Here is a 14,447-nt window from a genome sequence, read left to right as displayed (position 1 = left end):
CTTAACTCAAAGGGTTTTGGACCTTTGGAATATATTCAAGACAGAGATTGAAAGATTTTTGGATACTAAGGGAATTAAGGAATATTGGGATATTGTGGGAAAGTGGAATTGAAGTAGAAGCCATGATCGTATTAAATGACTCGACCAGACTCGAAGGGCCAAATTGCCTACTCCTGCTCCAATTACTTGTGTTCTTTTATTTCAAGAGTAGTGAAGTGGAATAAAGGTTACAAACTGTACTTTACTTTATGGGGAAGCAGTGGCATAGCAGTAATGTCACTGGACTAATAATCCCGAGCCCAGCTAGTCTCTGGAGACATGGATTCAAATCCCACCACAGCAGATGGTGAAATTTGAATTCAATTAATAAATCTGGAATTAAATGCTAGTCTAATGGTGACCAACTGTTGTAAAAACCCATCTGGTTCACTAATGTCCTTTAGGGAAGGAAATCTGCTGTCCTTACCTAGTCTGGCCAACATGTTTCTCCAGACCCACAGCAATGTGGTTGACTCTTAAAATGGCCTACCAAGGCATTCAGATCAAGGGCAATTAGGGATGGACAATAAATGCTGTCCTAGCCAGCAACACCCACAAACGAATAAAAAAAGAGTGACATTATTCTGGAAACTGCAAGGGGGCAATATCTTTATTTAGGGCAAGGTAGCACCAGGTTACAACTTCCACACCTACCCCGTCCCCGTTGTAAGCCCGATCCATTTTGCTGAATTGGAATTACTTAGATATACAGGCTCCCCATGGGATTCCCACTGAAGGGGCTGAATTTTCAATTTGGGGGTGGGAAATAAGAGTTGGGACTGTTTTTGGGTTCTCAACCCACCCCTGGGGGGAAACAGTTACTGACCTGGTATTTTGACCAGGAGGCCCACATTAACTGGCATGGAGGCAGGTTCCCTGTCAAATTAAGGACAGCAGGTGGGCTCTTGAAGCTGGAGGGCCAATCAGAGGCCTTCCAGCTTGAGACAAGCAGCAAACTGCAGTAAAAGGTAAATTAATTGAGAGGATGCTTCAACATGAAGGTGCCCTCTTACCAGCTTTAAAAAGAAAATCAAATAAAAATAGAGAAATCAGCCAGATCATCACTGTGAGGTGGGGGGGGGGGGGGCAGGTGGGTGGGGAGTGGAATCCTCTACCGAGCAGCCTTTGGCTGCACCCACACCCAGTCAGGCAGGGAGGGAGGGCCTATAGCCTTGGCTGGAGTTCTGACACCCTGGCCTGCCACTGGGTACATACCTCCAGGCTGTTAAACTGTCCCGCATCGTGTTGGGAAAATTGTGTCATGATTCATGGTGGTCTGCTGCGCCCTGCACAACCTTAACATCATGAGGGGACAGCCCTTGCCACTAGTTATGCAAACAACTGAGAAGCAGGAGCAGGAGGGGGAGGAAGAAGCAGGGAGGAGGAACTGCGACATGCCCTTCTGCCTGGGCTGTCCAAGAAGAACTCATCCAACTGCAATCCCAGTAAGCGCAACCCCAATTCCCCATTCACCAACAGTTCCACACCTTACCTTTCCTCAGTCACTGACCATCATAGTATTCATTTGGCCACAAAGCAAAAATAAAAGCCACCACAAAATAAACTTTCCAAACCAAATTCAGAAGTATGCCATAATGCATACAAAAGTCAATTAATCAACTTTGTGCATTCTCTTACTACCTGTCTTCCTTGTGCCTTTGCCTGTCCTAGTGCTCCTAAGCAATGCTACCCTTGTGGCTGCAGCATGGCTGGGGGAAGGCTGCTGACTTTCCGTGGAAGAGACTGCCGATGGTTTGGGAGGATGAGCTCAAACAGCTCTGGGCCAGAAGGCCCGGCTGTGAACCGCACCATATCAGTGTGGGCAGCAGCAGTTTGGCTGGCTGGCCTGGAAGCAACAGAAAAACCACTGGGGTTGAATGGCGGCGGGCCATAAAATTAATAATTTTATGGTTATTGGAGGGATGGGAGAGGGGCAAAATAAGTGTATTTAATTTTTTTAATTCACTTTAGCTTTAAATATTTAAATCTGCTGGTAGGGCTGACAGCCCTTTAAAAATGGCGTCAATGCCTGCACACAGGCAGCTGACGCCATTGCCGGGAACAGAAAGCCCACCCTCTCCACATGATCGGAGGGGGCGGCCTGCCCGCACCGGCCGCATGTCACGTGCCGTTGCAATCTTCCATGCGGCAGCTCATTTGAATTGCCAGAGTGGGCCGCCCCCTCCGATCATGTGGAGAGGGTGGGCTTTCTGTTCCCGGCAATGGCGTCAGCTGCCTGTGTGCAGGCATTGACGCCTTTTTAAAGGGCTGTCAGCCCCACCAGCAGATTTAAATATTTAAAGCTAAAGTGAATTTAAAAAATTAAATACACTTATTTTGCCCCTCTCCCATCCCTCCAATAACCATAAAATTATTAATTTTCCCTTTCCCCCCAAAACCTTTACAATCTGACCTTCCCTCTGACAAACTGCATATTCTTTAACCTCCAACCCTTCCCACCATCCCCTACACCAATAATGTTACTTTGACCCCGTTCATCCTCCCACAATGAGAAACTTACCTCCTCCCTCCTCCCCCCTCCCCACCAGTGTGGCACCTCATTACCCCGGACAGGGATCTGAAGGCCTGGGAGTGCTGGCCATCGGGCCGAAGATCAGAGCAGGAACTCAGGGCGGTGACCTAAGTATGATTAATTCATTAATTTTAATTTATTTAAATATGCAAATGAAGGTCCTGTGGCCAAGCGGAAGTGGGTACAGCCACGAGGCCTCACCGCCACCGGCAATATCAGGCTGGGCCCTCCCAGCGTCGGGGTATGTGGCAGCTCTCTCCTAGAGCCTTCTTCAGGCACCCCCCTCACCCCGGACTCCGACACCTGGGGGAGAACTAAATTCAGCCCATGGAGTGGGGGGTTGGGGGGGTGGTGGCTGGCAGGCTAACTGCTCTATAATTCCCTGGTTTCCCTCAGTGATCTTTCTCAAATTGCGGAGTGACATGTGCAATTTTTCAATCTAAAGGAATGGTTTCTGATTTGAGAGAACTTTGAAAGTTTTTGGTTAGGACACCTGAAATGTTCTCAACTACTTCCTTTAATATCCTGGGATAGAAACCACCTGGTCCTTGAGATTTGTCACTCTTTAGTGACATTACTTTCTCCATCACTGTTATCTTGCTTATGTTAATTTCGTGAGTCCCTGGGCTAAAATGTCTGGACTGAGTCGCAATCCTGACATCAGCCTCAATTGTGGATCAAGAAGCTGGAATTGGCTGTGGTGGGATGTTGGTCGTGATCTTCCCGGAGGTGGCCAATGAAGAAACCTCATCCAATTAAGGATGGCGGGCATTCCAGACTAGCAGGTCCAACAAGAGGGCCCCAGTCCCACCGGGACAGGTGGGCATTCGTGAGGCAGGCAGGAGACTGCAAGGACGCCTCAAGATGAAGGTGCCCTCTTACGAATTATGCGATTATAAAAATAAGTGTGGCCACAGCTGTCAGGACACCATTGTGGAGGGGGTGCCCCTCCACAGGATAGCCTGTGGCCGTGGCAGTGGACCGCTGATACACATGGCTTCAGGAGTGGGGGACTTTAAAGGAGGTGTCGATGAACCCCGCCTCCAGGCAATGGCCTCAGCAGGGGACTCATCCACCATCGGGAAGATCCCAGCAATGTCATCATTTACCCCCAAGTGAGAACTTAATTGAACATAATTGCTTACTGGGTGGATAGCCGGTGCCGGTCAGTTGCTCTCTCTGGTAAGATCACTTGGAAGTGGGGATATGTCAGGGAGCAACCCCGATGCGAGAACCTGTAATTTTGCTCCCCGTCCCAATTTCAAACCCGCCCTCCGCAGGATTAGGAAAATTCAGTCAAGTGTTTCAATAATAATTTCCTTGAAATGTCCGGCATGCTCTTCCTCTACTGTAAATACTGACACAAAGGGATTATTCAGCATGTCCACACTTTTCTTATTTCCATTGACAACATCACCATTATCAGTTTTCAAGTGGCCCACATTGCTTCTGATCACCCTCTTTTAAAATGTAAATATAAAATGTTTTCGTGTTGATTTTGATATCCGTTGCAAGTTTCTTTTCATACTCCCTTTTTGTAACTCTTTCTTTCTGCCTTGTCACTCTTTTCTGTTCTTTGTATCTCTCCCATTTGCTAGGATTTGTGCTATTTTTTGTAATTTTATAGGCTTTTTCTTTTAGTTTTCTGTTGTCTTTTACCTCTTTACCTATCCATGGCTGTCTTTTCTGGCAAGTAGAATTCTTGCTCTTCAGCAGTATAAACTGATTCCGTATCACATTAAATTCCTTTTTGAACACCTTCCACTGTTCTTCTGTGCTTATTCCAATCTATATGAAAGCTAAAATTTCTCCATTAAAACCACTCTGCCTTTATTACATGCTTGCCTAATCTCAGCATTTATACCAGCTACCATTTCACAGCTACTACCAGGGGGCCTATAGATTCATTGAAAGTTTATGGCACAGAAAGAGGCCACTTGGCCCATCGTGTCTGAGCTGGCTGGAAAAAACAGAGCCACACAGCCTAATCCCACTTTCCAGCATTTGGTCTGTATCCCTGCAGGTTATGGCACTTCAGGTACACATCCAGGCACCTTTTAAATGAGATGAAGTTTTCTGCCTCTACCACCCCACTGGGTGAAAAGATTTTTCCTCATCTCCCCTCTAATGCTTCTACCAATTACTTTAAATCTATGCCCCCTAGTCACTGATCTCTCTGCGAAGGTGAATAGACCCTTTACTTCCACTCTATCCAGGCCCCTCACAATTTTGTATATCTCAATCAAATCTCCCCTCAGCCTCCTCTGTTCCAAGGAGAACAAGCCCAGTCTATCCAATATTTCATCACAGCTGCAATTTTCCAATCCTGGCAACATCCTCGTAAATCTCCTCTGTACCCTCTCCAGTGCAATTACATCCTTTCTGTAATGAGGTCACCAGAACAGCACAATATTCAAGTTGTGGCATATCTATGGTTTTATTTAGTTCCAGCATAACCTCCCTACTCTTGTATTCTATGCCTCGACTAATAAAGAAAAGGAGTCCAAATGCCTTCTTAAACACCTTATTCACCTGTCCTGCTATCTTCCGGGATATGTGGAAGTACATTCCCAGGTCCCTCACTTCTTCTACACCTCTCAGTATTCTCCCATTAATTCTGTATTCCTTTGCCTTGTTTGGCCTCCCCAAGTTCATCACCTCACACTTCTTTGGGTTAAATTCTATTTGCCACTTTTCTCCCCATCTGACCTGTCCATTGATATATTCCTGCAGTCTACAGCTATCCTCCTCGCTATCAACCATGCGGCCAAGTTTTGTGTCATCTGCAAGCTTCTTGATCATTCCCCCTACATTTATATCCAAATTGTTAATATACACCACTGAGCCTTGCAGAACACCACTGGAAATAGCCTTCCAGTCACAAAAACACCCATCAACAATTACCCTTTATTTCCTGCCACTGAGCCAATTTTGTATCCAGTTTGCTACATTCCCCTGGCTCCCATGGCTTTTATTTTTTTAACCAGGCTGTCATGTGGAACCTTGTCAAAAGCCTTGCTAAAATCCAAGTAGAGCACATCAACTGCACTATCCTCATCAATCCTCCTTGTTACTTCCTCAAAAAATTCAATCAAGTTAGTCAGACACAACCTTCCCTTAACAAATCCATGCTGACTATCCTTGATTAATCCATGCCTTTCTAAGTGACAGTTTATCTTTTTTCTCAGAATTGATTCCAATAATTTGCCCACTACCGAGGTACAAAACTTCCATTACAGTCTTAAATCCTTTTGTAGTTCTTAATTCTATCTAAGTGTTCATTTCCTGTTTGCCTGTCGTTATACCCTTCCTTATCATTGAAGTGATTTCATCCTTAATCATTATGGCTGCTTCTCCCCCTCTATAATTTTCCCTTTCTTTCCTTTCAACCTTATAATCTGGTATATTTAGTTCTCAGTCCTGACCATCTTGCAGCCATGTGTCAGTTACGGGTACCATATCATATCCTCCAAGTTGAATTTGTGCTTGCAATTCATTCAAATTGTTCCTTATACTCTGTGTGCTTCTTTGAAGAATACTTCACAAACTCATAGAATCACAGAATTGTCAGAGTGCAGAACGAGGCCATTCAGCCCATCGTGTCCGCACCGGCTTTCCAAAAGAGCAATTTACTCAGTTCCATTCTCTCGCCTTCTCCCTGTAACCCTGCATTTTCTTCCTTTATATATAACAGTCTAATTCCCTTTTGAATGCTTCAATTGAACCTGCCTCCACCAGATGCTCAGGCAGTGCATTCCAGACCTTAACTACTCTCTGCATGAAAAAGTTTTTCCTCATGTCACTTTTGCTTCTCTTACCAAATACTTTAAATCTGTGCCTTCTCGTTCTCGATCCTTTCACAAGTGGGAACAGTTTCTCTCTATCTATTCTGTCCAGACCCCTCATGATTTTGAATACCTCTATCAAATCACCTCTCAGCCTTCTCTTCTTCAAGGAAAACAGTCCTAACTTCCCCAATCTACCTTCATAACTGAAGTTCCTCATCCCTGGAACCATTCTCGTGAATCTTTTCTGTACTCTCCAATGACCTCACATCTTTCCTAAAGCGTGGTGCCCAGAACTGGACACAATACTCCAGCTGAGGCCGAACTAGTGTCTTATACAAGTTCAACATAACTTCCTTGCTCTTGTACTCTATGCCCCTATTAATAAAGCCCAGGATACTGTATGCTTTATTAGCTGCTCTCTCAACCTGTCCTGCCATCTTCATTGACTTATGCACATATACACCAGGTCCCTCTGCTCCTGCACCCCCTTTAGAATTGTCCGCTTTATTTTATATTGTGTCTCCATGTTCTCCCTACCAAAATGAATCACTTCACATTTCGCTGCATTGAACTTCATCTGCCCATTCCACCAACTTGTCTATGTCCTTTTGGAGTTCTAATCTATCCTCCTCACAGTTCACAATGCTTCCAAGTTTCGTATCATCTGCAAACTTTGAGATTCTGCCCTGAACACCGAAGTCTAGGTCATTAATATTGTCATGGAACTTTTTTTTCTCCTCTGTTTAAAAACAGTGTGGCTTTAAGACTCTGATTAAAAACAGTGTGCCTTTAAAAACTAAGGGGCACAGTGTGCCAGCAGCTGCACCCATTTCCTAGCAGGAGAGAGAGGAGGTCACGTGATGTATTGTAACTTTTGACTGTATGTAAAAAGACTGGCTTAAACCAGTTTGATCCGGAAACCAGCAAAGCGTGCTCGAAGAAAGAAGTGGTCTATATTTCAGCAGAAAAATCTACATGAGCTACAGGCTGTGTTATTGCCTACAGGAAAAAAACCTCTGGGAAAAGAACATGTGTATTGTTGGAGGTAGCAAATTACTTTTTTACTTCCAAACTCTAGGAGGTCTTTGCCTCAGAAGTGATTCTCTGTTGTCTGTTTGCTGGAATTCTCAGTAAAGTTTCTTCTCAAAGACTACCAATTTTAAAATCCAAATAGACCTGTTGCTATACTCCTTGTTGAAAGAACTGTGTGACGCCTACTGCAACCTAAGTGTTTTGAACGTCTATCACTTAGGGTCTGTTTGTTTAATTCACCTGGAGACTTCAAGTGGCATCTGATTGTTCTCCTCTGGGACACCTCACCAACCAGGAACATAACCCACAAAGACTTACAACCCAGCTATTTATTTATTCCTAAGAAACAGTATTTTTAAACTGGTTAACTGTTGGTTTTTGAATGTATATGTGGGCATTAGGGTTAGGATGAATAAGAAGTTATAAAGTCTTTTAGACATAGGTTTATCTCAATAATGTTTAAGATTTAGTTTCTTCATAAATAGTTTGTTGTTTAAAGATACCTGGTTTGGTTGTTTTATTCTGGGGGGGGGGGTGGAGGGGGGGGGGGGAAGAGGCGTTAATAATGTGTTTAATTTGGCTAATTTCCAGTAGGTGGGAAAACTTTAATAATATGCTACGACCTGTGGAGTAGTGGGACTGAGTTGACAGTGCATTACTCCCACCTCGGTTGTAACAATATATATCAGGAAAAGCAAGGGTCCCAACACTGATCCCTGGGGAACTCCACTACAAACCTTCCTCCAACCCGAAAAACATTCATTAACCACTATTTTTTGTTTCCTGTCACTCAGCCAATTCCATATGCATGTTGCTACCGTCCCTTTTATTCCATGAGCTATAAGTTTGCTCACAAGTCTGTTGTGTGGCACTGTATCAAATGCCTTTTGAAAGTACACCACATCAAAAGCATTGCCCTCATCAACCCTCTCTGTTACCTCCTCAAACAATTCTAGCAAGTTAGTTAAACATGATTTTCCTTGAAGAAATCCATGACGGGTTTCCTTAATTAACCCACATTTGTCTATGTGGCTATTAATTTTGTCCCGAATTGTTTTTTCTAAACGTTTCCCTACCACCGAAGTTAAACTGACTGGCCTGTAGTTGCTGGGCTTATCTTTTTTTGAACAAGGGTGTAACGTTTGCAATTCTCCAGTCCTCTGGCACCACCCCCGAGTCTAAGGAAGACTGAAAAATTATGGCCAGTGCCTCCACGATTTCCACCCTCACTATCCTTGGATGCATCTCATCGGTCCTGGTGCTTTATCCACTTTAGGTATAGACAGCCTACCTAATACATCCTCTTTATTAATTCTAAACTCTTCTTGTGTCTGAATTACCTTCTGTTTCACCATTGCCTGGGTTGTATCTTCTTCCTTGACAAAGACAGATATTTATTTGGGCCACACACCCTAACCTGTCCTCTGCTCTAATGTTTTACTCACTTGTTTCCTATTTCTGTCTCCTGGTTTAATTACTTTACATTTTTACCTGTCATGACTAAAGAACAATTTCTGACTGTTTTTCTTATCTCTTCCCTTTTGTTTGTTTTCGAGCTACTATCTATACTACCTTTTCAACCTGAGCTCACCCACCCCCATTTACTAGCTTAATGTCCTGTGACCCCTCCATTTATCCATTCGGCAAGAACCTTGGTCCCAGTTCACATGGAGCCAGTCCCAACAGTACAGTTCCTTCCATCTTTGTACTGGTGCCAATGTCCCATGAAATAGAAACCCTTTTTCCAACACCACTCCTGCAGCCACGTGTTGACTTCCTTGATCTGTTTATCCCTACGCCAATTTGCACGTGGCTCGGATAATAATCAAAAGATTATATCTCTTGAGGTCTTGTCCTTTAATTTAACTCCTAGTTCCGAGCACTTTTTAAACAGGGCCCCTTGTCTACTCTTCCCTATGTTGTTGGTCCCAACATGGACCACAAAACTGGACCCTCCCCATACCTCTCCCATATCCTTTCAAGCTAGTTTGAGATGTCCCTCACCCTGGCACCAAGTGGGCAACAAACCATTTGGGACTCGCAATAATGCTTACAAAGGATTCTACCTGTTCTCCTAATTGTTGAATCTCCTACAACTACTAAATTAGGCTTCCCCTCCCCACCCCTGCCCTTCGACAGCCCCTTGCTCCAAGGTGCCATGGTCTGCATTCTGGCTGTACTTCCGACAGTCTTTATTGTTATGGAGTCTTCGTGTATAAACTGAGTTCTGTACAGCTTGTGTTTGTGTTCTTGAGTAGGTTCCTGATTTGAGTCTGGGGATTTTCAGGTTCTGGGAGTCAAACCCAGGTTAGACAAACAAACAGTCCTGTGACTGAGAACAAACAAGCAGTTCTTATTTTACCAAGGACATATGACTGGAGGTATTAGTTTCAGTTTGTCAAGAAAATTCTACAGAGTGTTAAGCCAGCTAAAGGGTGTGTGTGTATTTTGTAAAAGAAGACCTTTGGGGAGTTGTGAAGGACTCTGCAGTGGATGGAAAATCAGCCAGATTGTTTTAAAGAGATAGGCTGAGAGCTGCATGTTTCTGGGCTTCTAGACACTCAGACTGCAAAGCAGCTAGTTGAAGCAGTTTGACTGCAGGTAAAGGAGTCTGGACTGAGGGCTGACCATTGGTGATTGACTTATGGCAGTTGTCTTTGGCGACTGAAAAGTTATCAGCAGAATCACGCCATCAGGATGGTAGTGGGCAAGGCTGAGGTTGTTTGAGACAACAAGACTGAACTATTAAAGGGAAGAATGCATCACTCACTATCGATGGGACCTTATTACATCCATATCTGCATCCTGGAGGCCAGAACTTGAAAAACTACCTGAGGAAGATCCTGATTTTGTTGTACTGCTGATAAGACTGTTCTGAAGTTCCGTAATGACTTTATTTGATGCTTCTCCTAATTAATATGTAATCTTTAAGATATATATGTTGACCATGTTAGTTCATGTTTAATTTATGTTGGTTTTGGTTTGAGTGTTAAAGTAAACTTTATAAAAGTGAAACCCTGTCCATTTGGTTTTTGGGTTCCTAAATTGGGGTCAGTCAGTGGATTCAATTTTCTTTTGATCTGTGCAGGTCTCCACAGGGATCATCACAAAATTGGGGGCTTGTCTGGGATTGGATCGTTCACAATTAGGCTGCAAAATGGGTTTGCTGGAATTTTCCAGAGTTTAAACAAATAAGATTTCACATTAACTTTGGCTAGGTTCAGTGGGAAATCAACATGAGGACCATCAATATACAAGAATTTGTTAAAAGAGATTTGACTCTTAGTATAATGCAGCAGTTGAAAAACGTCAATTTGGTCATGATATCAGCACACATGGGTGCTAGTGGAAGCCGAGGGGCTAGGAGAGACAATCCAAGATTTGGTTCCTTGCTTGAAGTTAAAGAAAGAAGAGGTTGTTTCAAGTGCAGTTAGCCAAAATTGAGTTAGAGAAGCTGAGATTAGACTAAGAAGAAAGAGAAACAGTCAGAGAAGAAAGACAGAGAAAAAGAAAGACAAAGACAATATGAAATAGAGAAGATGAGGTTGGAAAGAAGAAAGAGAAAAGGAAAGAGAAAGGGAGAAATTTGACTTTGACAGAGAAAAGCTCAAAGTTCACACACATCCAGCACACACATGGAGCTGAAAGTTGAGCAGGACCCAGAGGAGACTCTTCGTAGTTTTGAATTGGAAAAGAATATTTACTTGGCACCTAAACTTAGTGAAGAGGGAGTAGAAATGTACTTTGTGTCATTTGAGAAAATTGCCATGAATCTGGAGTGGCCTAAATCATCTTGTCCAATGCTCCCACAGAGTGTTTTCATAGGAAAAGCTTTGGAGGTGTACCCTTCTCTTTCAGATGAACAGTCACGACACTATGACAGAATAAAGACTGCCGTTCTCAATGCCTATGAATTGGTACCCAAGGCCTACAGATAAAAATTTAGAAATTTAAAAAAGAAACAGGGCCAGACATATATGTAATTTGCTAGGTGGTGTCACCTAAGTCTGCAGCAAACTGTCCATTTAGTGATCCCCCTCCCTTATGTGTCATAGTGTCTCCAACCCACACTCCGGCTCAATGACTCTGAGCCAGAGAGATTCGAAATGGAGACATCAACTGCAGATGTGTTCGTTCGGGACAGTCTCACTGTCCACAAACTCCCGCATACTGCAATCCAGAACACAACCTGCTCTGCCATATTTTAGTCTAAATTAGTTATATTACTTTTAGTTTTGATGGATGGAGCATTTCTGACATCAGAAATGCTCCATCCATCAATATCGGCGACCACGCTCTGGAAGTGGTTCAAGAGTTCATCTACCTAGGCTTAACTATCACCAGTAACCTGTCTCTCGATGCAGAAATCAACAAGCGCATGGGAAAGACGTCCGCTGCTATGTCCAGACTGGCCAAGAGGGTGTGGGAAAATGGTGCACTGACACGGAACACAAAAGTCAGAGTGTTTCAAGCCTGTGTCCTCAGTACCTTGCTCTATGGCAGCGAGCCCTGGACAACGTATGTCAGCCAAGAGTGACGTCTCAATTCATTCCATCTTCGCTGCCTTTGAAGAATCCTTGGCATCAGGTGGCAGGACCATATCTCCAATGCAGAAGTCCTCGAGGCGGCCAACATCCCCAGCTTATACACCCTACTTACCCTGCGGGGCTTGAGATGGCTTGGCCATGTGAGCCGCATGGAAGATGGCAGGTTCCCCAAGGATGCATTGTACAGCGAGCTCGTCACTGGTATCAGACCCACCAGCTGTCCATGTCTCCGCTTTAAAGACGTTTGCAAACACGACATGCAGTCCTGTGACATTGACCACAAGTTGTGGGAGTCAGTTGCCAGTGATCGCGAGAGCTGGCGGACAGCCATAAAGGCGGGGCTAAGGAGTGGTGAGTCGAAGAGACTTAGCAGTTGGCAGGAAAAAAGACAGAAGCGCAAGGAGAGAGCCAACTGTGTAACAGCCTGACAACCAATTTTATCTGCAGTGCCTGTGGAAGAGTCTGTCACTCCAGAATTGACCTTTATAGCCACTCCAGGCGTTGCTCCACAAACCACTGACCACCTCTAGGTGCTTACCCATTGTTTCTTGAGACAAGGAGGCCAAAGAAGAAGATTTTTAGTTCGTTGTAAGTTTTTTTTCTACTCACTAACTTGCACCAAACAATGTTTAAATATTTAATCCTCAAGCTTACCCAAACCAATACAAGGTTTGGAGGTTAAAAAAAAGCAGAACCATCTTCCCACTCTGCATCAAATTCCCAACGTTAGCATTCTGTTAATGCTGGACTCTTTCCACAACCACTCTGTGCTACCACTCTGTGTAGATAGTGTTTATTTCCTGAGAGAGGACAGCAGGTGTCCCTAGAGCAGGAGCAATCCTAGTAATTTGTTGGAAGGCAGATTGCTGGACTCCTGTGACACCCTGAAAGCCCCTTCGCACACTGCAATCCACAGCCATGATGGCAGCACTCTGAACATTCACAGCAACAAGCTGAACTTGCACGACAGCAGTCTGAGCTTCCAATGCAGCACTTAGACATTGGATTGCTACTGCTTGTGCTGCAATTGAAGCTGTGACATCAGCTACCAATTGCTGCATCATGGTTGGGTCCACAAGTTTTTGAAGTAGTTGACCTCTGCTTCAAGCTGGAAATGATGAGCTTCAAGCTCTGCACAAAGCCCTGTCCAAATTGGTACTGGACTCCTCCATGCTCCTTGACATTGACTGCATGCTTTTTGAGAGGCTTCACAATGCACCAAGTATTTTGTTATGCATACCCATCAGTGTTCTTCTACAGCAGGGTTGTCCAACATACGGCCCGTGGGCCAGGATCTGGCCTGCCAAAGGTTTCCATCCGGCCTGCAGATGTATTTCAGAGATAAGAAATTTTCCATTATCTTCTTCTTTCAGGCTGGCTTTTAAAAAAAATCATGATGTCAGCTTCACAGCTGACAGGTGCTGACATTGGGAACAGCGGTTTCCCAACTTCAGACAGATTCGGGTTTTCCGGTGGGTTCCTACTTTTTTTTAAAAGGCTGCCGGAAAATCCTGAAGCTGTCCGAAGTTGGGAAACTGCTGTTCCCGCTCCTAGCAACGGTCAGCTGTGAAACTGACTTGCGATTTTCTTTTAAAAACACAAGCTGTTGTGCTGAGCCCTCCCATTCCCTGCAACTATCAGAGAGGAGGGGACGGGGGGAGGATGAGAGAGGGGGCAGAGAGAGGGGGGACAGAGACAGAGAAAGAGAGAGTAGGGCAGAGAGACAGGGGGTGGAGAGAGAAAGGGGGGACAGAGAGAGAGGGAGGCAGAGAGAGTGGGTAGAGAGAGGGCAGACAGAGAGATGAGGGTAGAGAGAGAGGGGGTAGAGAGAGAGAGAGGGGGTACAGAGAGAGAGGGAGGCAGAGAGTGGGTAGAAAGACGGCAGAGAGAGGGGAACAGCGAGAGAGAGAGGGGAACAGCGAGAGAGAGAGGGAGGGATAGGGGGGCAGAGAGAGGGGGTACAGAAAGAGAAAGAGTGGGGACAGAGAGGGGGACAGATTTTTCCAAAATGGTCTTATTGGTCCCCAATGTAAGACAAAAATTGTAATGTAGTCCCCTACACAAAAAGGTTGGACAACCCTGTTCTATAGGCTACCCCATTGAAGTCCTCATCTGAGACCTCTGCAGCAGAACCTATGGACAACCTCACCCTCCGGAAAGCTGGCACCTGTGCCACCTTTGCCCTTGCTCTGGTTATAGCCCACTCGTGCTTGGTGTGTCACCATGTGTAGCTCCCGCCACTAATCTATCTTCGAAGATATGTGCAGTTTCAGTATCTGAGCTGGTGGCTGCGAGTGTGAAATCAAGTGATGGTGCTGTGTCTTCACCAACACTCTTGGTGGCATTCCTCCACTACCTGGCCTGGCTGCACCTCTTGGGTATCTGAAAGGAAAAAGGCACAAGGATAAGTTTATGGTGCAGGGTGGGCGAAAAGTAAGAGGTGCATGCTTACATCATCTGCAGATTGAAAATCAGAAAAAAGTGTGGGATGAGGAGGAAGTGAGATGT

The sequence above is a fragment of the Heterodontus francisci genome, chromosome 24 (assembly GCF_036365525.1).
Source record: "Heterodontus francisci isolate sHetFra1 chromosome 24, sHetFra1.hap1, whole genome shotgun sequence".
NCBI classification, from domain to species: domain Eukaryota; kingdom Metazoa; phylum Chordata; class Chondrichthyes; order Heterodontiformes; family Heterodontidae; genus Heterodontus; species Heterodontus francisci.
This window is presented reverse-complemented; position numbering follows the sequence as displayed.